Raw genomic sequence first — 15238 nt, forward strand, 5'->3', positions numbered from 1 at the left:
GAGGAAAGGGGGCAGGAAGGGCATGGAGATAATACCCTCAACACAGGATTCACCAGCAGAGACAGAGCTACCTGGAGGTGACTGAGACCCAGGGTCACAGGAGACTGTGACCCCCCAGGCAGAATGTCACAAACATCTGCACCCTGTTGCCGAAGAGCTGGACCCTCACAGCCATGGCCGCTAGGTCCTTCCTGTAACCGTCAATGTCTCTGTGCCCTTTAACCTCTTCACTCCTGGCTCCTTCCCTGGATCAGCTGAGGGCCTTAGTGACATCTCACAAACAGCTGTCCACCACTGCATCTGGCTGGGCACTGATGCCCTCTTTCCCACAGCTGGACAGTACTTGCATTTCATAACAGACACAGTGGCACAGGCACAGAGGGCATTGGGTTCACCTCCATTGGCGGATTCTCCCTGGTTCAGGGCACCATCCATTGTACCCAGGTGGTCATCGAGACGCCCAGTGACCTGCCAGTGAGATCCATCAACAGGAACGACATCCACCCCCTCAATGTCCACCTGGTCTGTGACCACAACAAGAGCTCCCTCCATGTAATGTCTGTCGTGGGGAGTGTCAATCAGTCCCACACTTCATCTGACCCAGCTCCATCCCCACCCCCACTGGCTCTAAGTGGACAGGGAACCTGTCTCCAGATCACTTACAGGGGCAACCCTGTGAAAATCTGAACTTTCATCACTTTCCCACCGGAGGCAGCTTCCTGACCCCAAAACACACCCGGATCCTGTTTCCTGCTGAAATTTCAGCTTTTACTCTCGTTTCCCAGCCTGAATCTAACTGTGTCTGTGTTTGATCTTCCTGGTAACTGGTGACAAACGTCTATTTATTTATTTCATTCGATATTGTTCTGAAACTATCCAATCATTCACCCGCTGGTTCTGGGATCAGGAAATGATCAATTCTTGAGATAAACAGTTTGTGTTGTTTCTCCCCAGTTTATAAACAGTATTAGTTTCTCCCTCAGAGTGTTTCATTCCCAGTCCCTGATTGGAACAGGGACAGTGGATTCCCAGAATGTTGCTGATCCTTTTCTCCATCTCCCTGTGTATTTCCTGGGTCTCTCCCGGTAAGTACAGAATTCAGCCCTCCATTCTCATTCTCACTCTCTCTCTCTCTCTCTGGGGTTAATTGGAATCTTTTGGTGAGAGTTTGAAATGGGTGATGTTTGATCAGCCGTCTGTTATACAGCCAGCCTGATATTTTACACCATTGAAGTCAGCACAGTCTGTAAGACTCTGATGGGATTTGTGTCCAGCTCTCCTGACAGCAGGATGTAGAAACACCGAGAGCAGAGAAGCTTGGAGCAAATGGAAAATACTTCAAATGGACACTTTTAATTTTCACATCGATTGGGAGAAGCAAAACAGTTTCATCACTCCCGGTCTAAACTCCTCAAAACACTACGGGGAGGAGAAGGATAATCCATGTTTAACCCAACCCAGGATCAGCTGTGACGCCCTCATGGTTGAATAAACCAGGTTATCTCAGACCACCAACATCCTCCTGACCCTGTATAAAGGGGTGATTAAAAAGCTCTGTGAGGGACAGTGGAGACCCTGCTCTGGATTGTCCATCACCCTGTTTGACAGTCAGACTGTTCATACAGTGACTGTCCCCCCCACTATGGTATCACACTTCATCCTCCCAAATATTCTTGTTTCTCTTCATTTCAATCTGGAATTCACTCACACCACATGTTCCCTGGTCACGATGACTGATATCATGCTGACAATCCCCAATGAAAAGATCAAGAATGGATAAGAGGAGTTGTAACGGAGAGCAGGGTGGGTGCAGGGTGGGGACTGACATGCTACTTTACCTCCTCTCTCCTCACTGTCCAGGGCCCCAAACTCTCCTTCCAGGTGAAGCAGTGATTCATTGCACTCTTTTCAATTTAGTTCACTCTATTCGCTGCTCACAATCTGGTCTTCTCTACATTGACAAGACCAAACGCAGACTGAGTGACCACTTTGCAGTGCAGAAGCCTGACCCTGACCTTTTGGTGAGTTTCCATTTTAATTCACCATCCTGTTCTCATGCCCGCATTCCTGTTCTCAGCCTGCTGTAATGTTCCAATGAACCCCAACACACGATGTAGGAACAGCACCCCATCTTCCAGTTAGACACTTTCCATCCTTATGGAATCAACATGGAATTCAACAACTTCAGACCATGAGCCCTGTCCTCCATTATAAATTTATTTTCTCCCACTGCCAGTCTGTATCTTAATTTCATCTTTTTACTTTCAGACAGTGGATGCACAAGAAGTAGAAATGGGCATGAGTGAAAAGGAGAGCAGGAAAGGGAAATAGAGCAGTCTCCAACTTTTAAAAGAAGGAACCAGGATGGTAAACCAGCAGGGGCACAACCAGTGTGTTTTCAGTGTGTGAAGTCTGGGAATATGAGGGAATATTGTTGTCGTTCCAAAAAAAGCCAACAGAAGGCGATACAGTCAGAACAGTGTCTGCAGCCTTGAACGTGATAGGCCTCTGCTCAAACGTAATTGGTGAGAACCACATTGACTGCAAGAACTTTTTGTGAAAAGGGAAAATGATGCCTTTTGTATCCCAGGCACCAGGAAAAGAGATCACTGTCCTCAGGATTAGCAGTTGGCTTCAAACACAGAGATGTCACCTGAACACAGGACAAACATCGCGGTGTTGGTAAAAGGACTTCCTGGCAAATGTTTACATCTTCCCTTATTTACCGTTTGCCTACGCAGTAAGCTGGTCACCGATGTAGTGACGGTCGGGGTCTTTCTGTACTTCCCAATGCAGGGGGTCGGCCTATTGCTGGGCAGTGCCTTGTGGGGAAGAATGATATTGTTTCTAGAGGGTCTAGAACAGCCCACGGAGATGGAGCAACTGAGGGGAAGAAGCAAAATTCTGCAGCTGCAGCGGGCTGAGGCGGTCCCAAAATCCCAACAGGGGACAATAGGGCCAGTAAAGTGAAAGAGGCTAAAGGAAAGCCAGTAGGATTTAAGGATTTAAGGAAGCCAAGGCAGAGGAATGTAAAGGAGCTGAGGTAAAAGCAGCTGAGGTCAAAGGGAATGTACCAGAGGTCTGGTTGGCAGGAACGGTGTTTAAGGATCTAAACAAGGACAGGGAAAGTACCCAAACACTATTCCTCAAGGACTCAAGAGTCGAACTTGAGTTTCCACATAGCCCAAAACGCACTGAAGACTATGGCCTGAATTTTCAGTCCTGTGACATGACCACAGGCTCAGGACAATTCCCTGCTCCACAAACCCTACCTGGAGAAAAGTGCCCTGGGAGGTAGAGTTTTGGTACCGGGGGTAGAGGGGAGGAGATGTTGGCGGGAGGGTGAAAATGGGAATCATGGTGGGCGACCCCAGAAAGAGTTCGCAAGGTGCCGGGTGTGGAGGTCCACTGGTCGAAAGAACAACCTCAGTGCTCCAGCGCTTTATAGAAGAAACCCATCCACTCCGCCCCACCATGGCCCCTGATACCCTCTGTACCAACTAATGCCATTCACTCACCCCACCATGGCCCCTCATACTCTCTGTACCAACTAATGCCATTCACTCACCCCACCATGGCCCCTCATACCCTCTGTACCAACTAATGCCATTCACTCACCCCACCATGGCCCCTCATACCCTCTGTACCAACTAATGCCATTCACTCACCCCACCATGGCCCCTCATACACTCTGTACCAACTAATGCTATTCACCCACCCCACCATGGCCCCTCATATGCTCTGTGCCAACTAATGCCATTCATTCACCCCACCATGACCCCTCATACCCTCTGTACCAACTAATGCCACTCATTCACCTCCCCATGGCCCATTATAGCTCCTGTACCAACTAATGCCAACTCTTGTCAATCCATGCCCCCCATCCACCACCCTTTTCTCTTTTACCTACCATGCCAACCCACCCAGTATCCATTATGGGTAGTCCTTAGGACCAATGCTGAGATTACAGCTTTTGAGTGTCTATTGATGAATTTGGTATTTCAAAAAAACACTCCCATTGTTAAGAACCTATTCATTACATTTAACTTCCTTTATTCCATTATGAAAACAGGCATTTGAATTCATCGTCTCACCTCAAAGAGTTTATAACCACTTGCAGCTGTCAATCAAACTGTGAACTGACAGGCACCCCACTGTGATAATGAAAGGCTGTGCAATCAGCCATGCAGCACTAACCCTGTAATGATCCATCACAGACTTGTGGCAACAGAGAGAAAGGCAAAAACTGACATTTTCTAATAAGGCAGACAGTGTTTTTTAAATATTGAAAGGGCAGGAGGTTAAAATGCCTTGACAGCTTCACAGTCCTCTTGATGGTTTGCTTGACAGTTCTCTTGCCAGCTCCTTAGAGCTTGACAGTTCCAATGAATTTATGCATTTTTTGTGCATATTCATGTCTACTTTTAAAAATTTGAAAGGGCACCTTACCTCTCCCTAAGCGCACCTGACCTTTCCAAAAGGACACCTGACCCTTCCGAAAGGTGTCTTGGAATCATATGCAAAGGGGTACCTTACCTCTCCGAAAGCGTACCCTACTTCTCCAAAACACTCTGGCAGCTTTAGACTTTCCCCGACCAGGTCTAAATTGCACCAGTCATGTTTTGGACATCCCACTAATCACATCAGCCTTTAACAAGTGCAGTTGCCTCCGTGAATCGCAGGTGTGCATTTTAGAACTTACCCCCATTCCCCAACACCTAACAACCCCCATGAAAATTATGACTGCTGGGTCCAGGGGCGGGACTTCCAGATTCAGGCCTTCGCTGCCGTTTCCATAATGACAGAGAGTCTCTCTGTCTGCCCGCTACTTCAGGCTGTATGTCTGGAGGAACGTCACTTTGTCTATTGGTATTAAAATGCCCAAACTCCTATAAACAAATGCTAGTGAAAATCCAACACAGTTCGAGAACACATAACAGGGAGTTCAAAATGGAAAAAGGATAGAAGGCACAAGGTTCCTGAACTAAAGCCTTTCGAGAGGCAAACTTCAAGGCCCGAAAGAAAGTCATTAAGAGAGTACCTCATCCAAAAAAGGACAATGAGGAACTGAAAGCTGAAACAGAAAGATTGGCTGCTGCAGACAGTGACAGCTGGAGCAGTTGGAAGATGGATGTGTGGATACCTGAATGAGAGCAGAGTGTGGGCTTGAGATGTTCATGTTTCTCTTGCTTCACCAGGAAAACCAGGGAAAAAATGTAATCCAGGTTCCTTTTTGTTCCCGTGCGGCCAGGATGTGTCAGCTCAGCACTATCTTGTCATGTTCCTCACTTTTAAGTATGAGCTTTATTCAATGTGGATACTTTGGAATTAACTTTCCCTATATAAAGTGGGCAATGCGCTACACTGTGCTACAAAGGTGATTGTCCAAGGTCAGGTGACCTCACCGACTCACTGCCTAATAGAGACAATAGGGCACATCCCAGGTGAAAAGTTGTTAACGACAAATAATCTGAGATCATCAAAAGGCATTCCCAATTCTGTTTTATTTATTCACGGGATGTGGGCGTCGCTGGCTGGGCCAGCATTTATTGCCCATCCTTAATTGCGCTTGAGAAGGTGGTGGTGAACTGCCTTCTTGAACTGCTGCAGTCCATGTGGTGTAGGTACACCCACAGTGCTGTTAGGGAGGGAATTCCAAGATTTTGACCCAGCGACAGTGAAGGAACGGGGATATATTTCCAAGTCAGGATGGTGAGTGACTTGGAGGGGAACTTCCAGGTGGTGGTGTTCCCATGTGTCTGCTGCCCTTGTCCTTCTAGCTGGTGGTGGTCATGGGTTTGGAAGGTGCTGTCGAAGGAGCCTTGGTGAGTTTCTGTTTTTGAAACAAAGAAGGTGATCGTCTGAACCTCCTCAGGATGAATGTCTTAAAACAATAAACCAGGATGTGGCTTATTAACCTGGTGACACCACCACAATTTCAAAAAGGAACAGTGAGAAGTCACATGGTAGGGCAGTCACGTTTATCTCCTTTTAATCTATATCTGCTGTCTGCAGAAAGATAGAGTAGAAAGGACAATAACATCTACGCCTTAAGGACTGGGGGCTATAACATCGTGAGGTCTCTATGCCTGTATCACTTTACGATCAAGAGTACAGCGTACTGACCTCCTTCGTTCTGAGATTACAAGCAACCAGCTTCATGACCTGCATGAAGTCCTCAAGAGAATCCTGAAAACAACTGTGGCCTTACACTTTGTTAAATTCACCCAAACTACACTTCAAGTGTCAGGACATCTTTTTATCAGATTTGTAACACATGTTTTCCCGTAAGTTTCCCGTGATTCACCATTCACCAAGATTTTGGATTTGGGAACACTTTAGAAACTCTACCTTCTCTTGCAAAGTTCTAGCCTGTGCAATCTGGAGGACGCAGAATACAAACCCATGGTGGGTTCTCAGTTCATGAGTGCACTCGGTACCAGTATCATGTGCTCTGCATGTAGTTGATTGTATTAGTCTTGTTAGAATCTCCGGAGAGACTGTTTATTTTACAGAGAAATTCAGGTACCAGGACAAACATCGGCAAGGAAACCTCCTGCTGATTACCACTTCGTGCCCCCTTGACCCTCAGTTGATGAACCAGTGCTTCTCCATGTTAAACACCACTTGGAGGAAGCACTGAAGTCAGGCAAGGGCACAGAATGTATGCTGGGTGGGGGACTTCAATGTCCATCACCGAGAGTGGCTCGGTAGCACCACTACTGACCGAGTCTCAAAGGACATAGCTGCTAGACCAGATCTGTGACGAGTGGTGAGGGAACCAACAAGAGGGAAAAACCTACTTGACCTTGTCTTCAGCAACCTGCCTGCCACAGATGCATCTGTCCAGGACAGTGTCGGCAGGAGTGACCACCGCACAGTCACTGTGGAGATGAAGTCCCGTCTTCACATTGAGGATATCTTCCATCGTGTTGTGTGACACTACCACCGTGCCAAATGGGATAGATTTCAAACAGATCTAGCAAATCAAAACAGGGCACCCAGGAGATGCTGTAGGCCATCAGCAGCAGCAACAACAATCTGTAACCTCATGGTCCAGCATATCCCTCATTCTACCATTAGCATCAAGGGAGCATTAGACCGAGTGTGGAATCAAGGAGCCCTAGCAGAACTGGAGTCAGTGGTAATCAGGGGGAAAACTTTCCACTGGTTGGAGTTATACTTAGCACAAAGAAAGATGGTGGTGGTAGTTTGAGGTCCGTCATCTCAGCCCCGGGAAATCACTTCAGGAGTTCCTCAGGGCAATGTCCTAGGCCCAACCATCTTCCTCTGCTTCATCAATGAACTTAAAATAGCCGTTTGGTAGCACAGAGCTTGAGTATTAGTGAAAAAAGAGACATGTCAAAGCTTTTTGTATTGCACTCATCAGGGCACTCGCAAGAATACCGATATAAGAGGAAAAACAACAATTTATACATTATGTGAAGAGAGTGCTGATTTGTTGGCAAATGACATTGCCATGGAGAATACACCACTGATGGTGACTGACAGTTAACTGCCAAGCATTGTTTGAAATTTAAACCAGGCAGCTTGAACCTGGATGGTCAAGGTATTGCCCTGAGGAATGAGTCAGCGAATGGCTGTCACTTATTTTGTTGAGCTGAAACATGCATAATGTGTGTACATATTCTTTCGGCTGCAAAGAACAGGGCCCTGTGTGTTAATATGTGTAGCTTTCAGTACACACCAATGCGCCACACTGCGACCCTGACTAAGAATCCTAAATTGACTGTCAGCGTAATTCTCAGCACACTGAGGATTATTTACTGAATGTTGTCCAATCGTGGAATCACATCTAGTGTTGGACACTGTGGTTTTGAGTTTTGCAAGCACGGGCTGGTTGGGTATGATCTGTACCTTGCCCGTTGTGAACAGCAGAAGGAACGTGCTGTTTGATATGACCCACCAGTCTTTGGGATGTATGGCCTACATACCGAGCATCACATGGTCACTACAATTCATATACCACAGTACTCATTTGTGTGATAGGCAGAATGCCTTATTGGTTTGATGGCAGCATCCTGTTAGTGGTGAATACCACTCGTGTTGCTGCTTCATAGTAGCAGTGTGAAACAGCTAGCTTCACCTGTTGCTCATCGTTTTGAGATACCTTGTCCTTCCAGGGTAACCTGAGGTAGACTGGGCACTTTTCAATGCTGAAAGTGACAGTCTTAGGCCCGTCCATGAGTTTGTGTGATATACAGTGTGAAATGATCTGATCAGGGTAACCATTATCCTGCAAGATGCTTTAATGTGCCCTATTTCAGCATCAAGCTTGCATGCTGAACAAATGGCTCGAGCTCTATTTACGAAGTTGCCGATAAGGCCAATCTTATAGCATGTTGGACCGCAAGAGTCCCAGTGTGTGTATTGACCAGTGAAGGTAGGCTTGCAATAGACCGTGGTAGAGACCCCCCACAACAGATTTCTCAACTAGTACGTCAAGGAAGGGGAGTTCATTTGACTGCTGCATTTCAAAGGTGAATTTGAGAGCAGGATGGAGTCCATTAAGACAGGTAAGGAAATTGTTACATGCAACTGCTGATTTAAATATAGCAAATGTAGCATCCACACATCAGAAATATGCAATGGTGGTGGTCCTAGATCGCAAATATCTCTGGCTTCCTTAAGTGGAACATTGGTGAATAGACTAGCAATGTCAAATGAGCACATGGACACAGCATTGCTATCGATACACAAGCCCTGTATGGCCATCGCAAATGCAAAGGAGTCCCTCACCATGTATGTGGAGAACCTGGTCCATACTGATTGTAACAATTTTCCCAACCATTTGGCCAATTCATGTTGTGCGGAGCCAGTCATAGATAAGATGGTGCGTAGGGGACATCACTTTTGTGTGTCTTAGGCACCCCATACGTACATGGACACAGCGAGCCGTGAGGATGAGCCCTGTAATATATATCACGTGGCAGCTCATCACTCTTACACAAGTCCAGCAGGCATTTCTTTTTAGCTTACTTTCGAGCAGGGCTCTCCGGTCATGTTGACCGACAGGTCCAATGGATATCAATTTGGATCTGTCATTTAGAATGGGGTGTATTATGTTGATATAGTCACACTTGTTAAGAATGACTATTCCTGTCCCTTTGTCAGGTTTTCTGTTTCTATTTCAGATTTCCACCATCCGCAGCATTTTGCTTTTATCTCAGTGTAACAATTACAAACCTCCAGTCCACTGATTATTCATCATCATTTGCTCTCTGACAGGAATCCACATTTTCCAATGGACAGAGATTGTTGAGATCACTGAAGACGGCTCCATGAAGAGATCGATGCGAGTTGGATTTGATGGAAAGGATTATATTAGTTTAGAGGCAGACAGAATGAGATGGGTCGCAACCAATCACTTTGCAGTGAAGACTGAGGAGAAATGGGATTCGGATGAATCCTGGAACAAGTATTGGAAATGGAGTATAGAAGAAATAGGTGTACAAAATTTAAAAAGATATTTCGAAGCTGGAAAGGAGCATTTTGAAAGAAAAGGTAATTTTAATCCCATGTTCTGATCTAACTTCACTGGTCTATGAAAGCGTTCTCCCATTCCATTCAGTGTCTGTCTATTGTTTGTGTTTTCACCCTTTCCCATTACAGTTCAGCCTGAAGTGTTCATCTCCAGAATAGTCAGTATAAGCCGCTCACTCTCTCCTGCCTGGTTACTGGGTTTTATCCTGTAGACATCGAGGTGAGCTGGCTAAGGGATGGAGAGGTAATGTCTGAGACACTATCCTCGGGGGTTCGACCCAACCACGATGGGACCCATCAGATCCAGAAAGAGATTGAAATAAATGCTGTCGTTGAGGAACAATACTCCTGTCAAATTGAACACTGCAGCCTGGCAGAGACCAAGCTATCTCAGTGGGGTAAAAAACTGTACTGGATGTGTGCGCGCGTGCGTGTGTGTGTGCGTGTGCACGTGCGTGTGTGTGTGTGTGTGTGTGTGCGTGTGTGTGTGTGCGTGTAACATATGAACAGGACTAGGCCATTCTGTCCACTGAGTCTGCTCCACCGTTCAGTGGGAACCTGACTGATCTGTACCTCAGCTCCATTTACTCCCTATTGCTCCTTATCTCTCGCTGCTCTTACACAACAAAAATCTTCCCATCTCAGTGTTGACAAAGTCAGTTGACCGTCAGCATCCACAGTCTTTCTATGAGAGAACGTTCCAGATTTCCACTGCCCATTTGAATTCTTTGCTGGAATGTGCCCATCACTGGCAAGGTCAGCATTTGTTTCCCATCCTTCACTGATCTGACCAGCCGAGTGCCTTGCTAGGCCATTTCAGAGGGTGGGTAAGAGGCAGCCACATTACTCTGGGTCTGAAGTCACATATAGATCAGAGCAGGTCAGGATAGCCAATTGCCTTCCCTAAAGGACACGAGTGACCAAATGGGTTTTTATGACAATCGATGGTAGTTTTCAAGTCACGATTTTTAAAATAAATTGAAATTTAAACTCCACCAGCTGGTGTGGCAGTATTTGAGACTGGGTTCCCAAGAATACTCCTGGGCCTCAGGATGACTCATCCAGTCACATTAACTCAATGTGTGGGAAGAATTTCCTGATTTCACTTCTAAATAACCTCACTCTAATTTGAAGATGATTCTCTGTTGTTCTGGATTCCATCACCAGAGAAAATAGTTTCTCTCTATCGACCCTATCGTTCCTTTATCATTTTAAACATCCCCATCAGATCATCCTTCACCCTGTTAAACACAAGGAAATACATGTCAGCTTTATAGAACCAGTCCTCATAACTGAACCCTCTGACCTTTCCTATTGCTACTTGATCCACTTGGCCACCTCATTCCTAGGAACCAGGTCTAGTTGTGCCTCCATTCTTGTTGGACTGGACATATACTGCTGGAGGAAATATTCCAGCACACATTGTAGGAATTCGACCTTCTCTGCCCTTCACGCTAATACTATCCCAGTCTATATTTGGATAATTAAATTTCCCAATTACAAGTACAATATAATTTCTGGAGCTCTCTGTAATTTCCTTGCAAATTTGTTCCTCTACATCCTTCCCATTGCTTGTGGTCCTACAGCGTACACAGAGCAATGTAACTGCAGCCTTTTTGTTACTTATCTCTCGCCTCACACCTTCTGTCCTTGACCCCTCTGGGTCATCCTCATTCTCCAGCACAACAATACTTCCCTTAAACAACAGCACCACCCTCCTCCTTTTCATCCTTTCCTATCTTTCCTGAACACCTTGTATCGAGGGATGTTTAATGCCCAGTCGTGCAGTTCTTTGTGCCAGGACTCTGATATCGGCACAACATCGCAATTCCCCATAGTAACCTGCACCTGAAACTCACCAATCTTATTTATCACACTCTGTACATTCACACACATGCAATGTAACCCTGATTTAGACTCCATTTATTTCTTTTATTCTGACCCCAACTATTAACTTACTATTCCCTGCTCTAGTCCGATCTATCTTTCCCAATATTCTGTGCACCTTGGCATCTCCTGCTTCCCATATCCCTGCTGGGTTAGTTTAAAACCTTCCCAACCTCCTTTGGAAAACTACAGTCTGTCCCCTTGGAACAGAGAAGGTTAAGAGGTCATTGAGTAGAGAGTTTCCAGATGATGAAAGGTTTTGATAGAGTAGATGGAGAAAAATGATTCTGTCTGGTGAGTGATCGATAACGAGAGATTATAGATTTACAATCATTGCTCAGTGATCCAGAGAGGAGAAGAGGAGAAATGTTTTTCACTCTGGGAGTGGTCGGGATCTGGAACGTTCCACCTGAAAATGTGATGGATGCTAATCCCATAAATAATATTAAAAGGGGGTTGAACAGATACTTGAGGATGAGGAACTTACAGGGATAAAGACAAGAAGCGGGAATCTGGGACAAAGCATAATGGTTGTTTCAAAGAGCCAGCAGGGGAAGATGGTCAGAATGGTTTCCTCTTGGACTGAACGTTTCTATGATTCTAGGGGACTTCCCTTCTGCTCAGTTACAATTCCACGTTCCCACTTCATTCCCAGATCCCTTGATCCCCTCAGTGCTGCAGAATCGATGGATCTCGGTGCTGAATGTACTCATCACCTGATCACCCACAACCCTCTGGATAGACAATTCCAAAGATTCACAACTCTCTGAGTGAAGACTTTTCCCCATCTCAGCCCAAACTGACAGATCCCTTATCCTGAGACTGGGAATTCTGGACCTAGACTCTTCTGACAGGGGAAAGAATTTCTCAATGTCTTCCCATCAAATTCTCTGAGAATTTTATCTGTTTCAATGAGATCACATCTTATCTGAGCAACACTGGAGAAGAAAGGAATTTTCTACTCAAATTCCACAGTGGGATTCACTGTCTTTCTCAGTCAATTATCTTCCACTCCCTCACCCTCCACTCCCTCACCCTCCACTCCCTCACCCTCCATTCCCTCACCCTCCGCTCCCTCACCCTCCACTCCCTCACCCTCCATTCCGTCACCCTCCTTTCCCTCACCCTCCACTCCCTCTGTGTTCATTTACCATGTGTGAGTCAGTTTAGTTAATGCTGGGAGGTTATTAAGAGGGGAGTTGAGGAGAAATGTTTTCACCCAGAGGGTGGTGGGAGTCTGGAACTCACTGCCTGAAAAGGTGGTTGAGTCAGAAACTCTCGTAACATTTAAGAAGTATTTAGATATTCACTTGCATTGCCATAGCTTCCAGCGCTATGGGCCAAGCGCTGGAAAATTGGATGAGTGTAGCCTGGCCTTGGTTGGCCGGCGCGGACACGATGGGCTGAATGGCCTCATTCGGTGCTGGAAACGTTTATGAGCCGATGAGTGAATGGATCTTGGGCCCAGTGAGTGATATAGAATGTCTCACACTCTCGGTTCTTATATGGTATCCTGTTTCTCACCTTCTGTTTTTATTTTCTCAGCTTCTGATGTCTCTGTTCCAGAACCTTCCTGATTCAGTAAGTGACATCTTCAATTTTCAATATTGATGTATCAGTTACATTTCCACTCTGCTCCTGATGCTCTCACCCTCCCAGACACTGTTAAAACCTGTCAGGCTAATTTCACTGCCCTCCTGGCCCTGTCTCACCCTCCCAGACACTGTTAAAACCTGTCAGACTAATTTCACTGCCCTCCTGACCCTGTCTCACCCTCCCAGACACTGTTAAAACCTGTCAGACTAATTTCACTGCCTACCTGACCCTGTCTCACCCTCCCAGACACTGTTAAACCTGTCAGATTAATTTCACTGCCCTCCTGGCCCTGTCTCACCCTCCCAGACACTGTTAAAACCTGTCAGACTAATTTCACTGCCCTCCTGACCCTGTCGCACCCTCCCAGACACTGTTAAAACCTGTCAGACTAATTTCACTGCCCTCCTGACCCTGTCTCACCCTCCCAGACACTGTTAAAACCTGTCAGACTAATTTCACTGCCTACCTGACCCTGTCTCACCCTCCCAGACACTGTTAAAACCTGTCAGACTAATTTCACTGCCCTCCTGACCCTGTCTCACCCTCCCAGACACTGTTAAACCTGTCAGATTAATTTCACTGCCCTCCTGACCCTGTCTCACCCTCCCAGACACTGTTAATACCTGTCAGACAAATTTCACTCCCCTCCTGATCCTGAACCGATTGCCCTGTTTCTGTCCATTCCTTACCTCGTGGGTTTACTGTGTTCCACTGCAGGACATTCCCAGAGCCTCATTGATGAATAACTGGATTTGCCTGTTCTAGTGTGAAAATGGACATCATTGTCCATCCTTCCATATCACAGCAGACACACAGAATCACAGCTCATTGTTTACCCTGAGTTCTTTGATGATGAAGATCTATTTTTCCTGGGAATGTGTTTCCAGAGATTGATCCCGGATCCTCCAGATCGGGATCCTGATTCTTCAAGTGAGGTTTTCTCAAGTATCGGTGATGTGTCGGCTCTCACAGCCGAAGGGACATTCAGGGATTGTTTTCCTTCCTCCTTTCTTGTCTTCAACAACTTGTTCCCAATTATGGACGTCCATCTTGTACTGTTTCTGTTTCCCTTTTAAACAGAGTTTATAACTCTCAGGATCACCCTGAAATGTTCTAGAAAAGATCATCTTGGGGATTGGTGCAACAGACACTGGAACCTCGTGAGCTGACCATTGTCACCGTGATTCACAATTGGAGCATTGAGACCTGGAAGCTCAGCTTGTTGATGGTCTATGTCAAGAAGATATAATAATGTTTGTAATTTTATTGGAAATTATATTTCAAATAGAGTTTAGTGGTGCCTGTGTTTATCTGTGTGAGCCTTAATTGGATTAAAGCTAGCTAGTCAACGTGAATGATGTATAGAAGAGAAGTAGGTTTGAATTATTAATTCAATAAACATGGGGGTAATTTGCATTTTAAAATAGACCAGTCAGAAGAGAAGGTGAAATATTACACCTAGCCAGAAGAAGCCAAACAATGTGTTTATTTTTTTTCAAAGCTTTCTAATAAAATTGGTATGATGAAAGGGCCTTATTGTTGTAAGAGGTAAAGTTCAAAGAATCTAGTGATATAATGAGAATTTGCATTCAAAAAGGAAAATATGTATGAAGGAAGAGAAGTCTGTTTGTAAAAGGAGAGGGATTCAAAGACCTAAAGCCTCCAGCCTGTAACCCTTAAGCCATTGCCTGTATGGTTCCAAAGCTGAAAGAAACTTGTTTTGAATGCGTCCAGGGTGCGCTTTGCCAGGAGCGTGTTTAAATATATGTGGTTTACTGTTGTCTTAACAGAGGTGTAACTGGGAATCAGAGCAATTAGGGGATTTTTAGAAACTATTATAGTAGTAATTTTTAGACATATGTATGTGCTTACAATCTTTTAGTTAATAAATGTTTAATTTATAAGAACCTCTTGAGACTCGGTGGTCTTATTACTACTGAATTCAAAGCCTGCATCTCGAAATACCAATTGCAAAATTGGTTATGACAGTTGTTTCAAGTCTCCCTCTGGGATTTGAACAGCTCAGCATTTATCATCGGCTGTGTCATAACAACTTTGGTGTGTGAGATCTTGTTTAATCATCTGATCTTCATTTGTGGAAACAGGAAGCTCGGGGGGAAAGTGATTCCATTTCTTATTGTGGTCAGAATATGTGATCCACATCTCACAGACATAAAGCAGGATCTTGTGGATAGATAGATTCATAAAGAGTGGACAGGAAGACAGGGAAAAGGAGACAGACAGAAATGGA

The 15238-nt window shown here is 45.4% G+C and overlaps 1 pseudogene across 1 annotated transcript; it reads left to right on the forward strand.

Annotated features, from left to right (window-relative positions):
- Positions 1-927: 927 nt before the first annotated feature.
- LOC144695834 (class I histocompatibility antigen, F10 alpha chain-like) lies at positions 928-14889 on the forward strand (annotated as a pseudogene). The gene is made up of 5 exons (XR_013580021.1): positions 928-1085; positions 9250-9525; positions 9634-9902; positions 12937-12972; positions 14068-14889. The product of XR_013580021.1 is annotated as a class I histocompatibility antigen, F10 alpha chain-like (transcript).
- The last annotated feature ends 349 nt before the right edge of the window (positions 14890-15238 follow it).

The sequence above is a fragment of the Cetorhinus maximus genome, chromosome 21 (genome assembly GCF_964194155.1).
Source record: "Cetorhinus maximus chromosome 21, sCetMax3.hap1.1, whole genome shotgun sequence".
Taxonomy (NCBI): domain Eukaryota; kingdom Metazoa; phylum Chordata; class Chondrichthyes; order Lamniformes; family Cetorhinidae; genus Cetorhinus; species Cetorhinus maximus.